Source organism: Austrofundulus limnaeus, unplaced genomic scaffold (genome assembly GCF_001266775.1).
Source record: "Austrofundulus limnaeus strain Quisiro unplaced genomic scaffold, Austrofundulus_limnaeus-1.0 Scaffold39, whole genome shotgun sequence".
Lineage (NCBI taxonomy): Eukaryota > Metazoa > Chordata > Actinopteri > Cyprinodontiformes > Rivulidae > Austrofundulus > Austrofundulus limnaeus.
In genome coordinates this window covers 2,108,810-2,110,401 of record NW_013952441.1, presented here as the reverse complement: position 1 = coordinate 2,110,401, position 1,592 = coordinate 2,108,810, and positions in this window count along the sequence as shown.

The window sequence follows — 1,592 nt, the reverse complement described above, 5'->3', positions numbered from 1 at the left end:
AATAAATAAATAAATAAATAAATAAATAAATAAATAAATAAATAAATCCTGGTCCTTGAGAAAGCCAGCCAGAGTAATCAAACACAGATCCACAGATTTATGTTTCACTTTGGTGAATATTCCCTTTTGTAATGTCACCGAGTTGATGCAATCTACCGTAAAAGTGACAAAAACAAAGTTATTTTACTACCATTATTAATTTTACCTATATGTAGAAAATGTTACAGTTACATCACATCATGGATCACACATCGATCAGATGCTGCTGCTGACTGATCCATGACGGGATGCAAATGTAACATTTTCAACATATAGGTAAAATTAATAACTGTAACAAAATAACTTTGTTTTTGTCACTTCTACGGTGGATTTCATCAACTGTTACATTATAGAGGGGAAACTTCACCAAAGTGAAAACTAAATCTGTGGATTTGTTTGATTCCTCTGGATGGCTTTCTCAAGGACCAGGATGTGTGACACACAAATCTGAATTATGGAACTGAAATTAGCTGAAATTTTCATAGACCAAAATACAGTTTCAAAGCAAATTAATTCATATTCCAAACTTTAAATTCAGTTTCAGTTTAGTGAAATTTATTTTAAAACCAATGCATTCAGTTTCAAATTATGCACATTCAGATTCAATCTGAGCRATTCAAATTCAATTCCTGCTGGCACAAGATTTATCCCGTAGACTTTCAACCTGTGAGTTTGCTGAAACAGCCCGACAGATCACAAACACACACACATGTATCCAGATGGGTGACACAAACCTTAAACACTTACTGACAGATGAGCAAACAAAATAATCCCATAATTTGACTAATAATTCTTCATATGTGCGTTTGTCTGCGCTGCCCTAAGAGCACAGATTAGGACAGCTGGGCCAGATGTAAAAGTCCATAATAACATAATTTATTCTGTCTTTTGTTCGTGTCCTCTCTGCACTCAGAGGGGTTTTATTTTAATAGCGTCAGTGAGATAAACAGAGCAGCCGCCTGACAAATAAACACCAGTAGCCAAAAATAAACAGCTGGAGCTTTAACAACTGACTGTTTTTTTTGTGGTCGCTGTGATTTAAATGAGCAATAGTACATCAACACCCTACAGTTCATCTTTTCTCTGCAGCCTTTATAGAACGAATATTATAGATATTAAAGCGGACATACAGCAGGTAAAATAAGTATTGAACATGTCACCATTTTCTCAGTAAATATATTACTAGAGGTGCTAATGACATGAAATTTTCATCAGATGTCGGTAACAACCCAAGTGATCCATACATACAAAGAAATCAAACCATAAATGTCCAGAAATGAAGTTATTTGTAATAATGTGGAATGTGTAGTGAATTACTCTATGAAACTTAGGACCAGCCTAACCTTCACAAAATAATCCCTCAAGCCAGATCTTGCAAATGAAATCCCAGAAAAATGATGAAATTCACCTCTGATCATGAAGTGAAAAATGAAAACTTGTAACTTGAACGTATTTCCAAAATAAAGTAATTTATTTTTAGATATATGAACAAGAGTAGACATACAAGCATTTGTTAAAAATATTATATGAATAACTGACACAAGTTATATTTT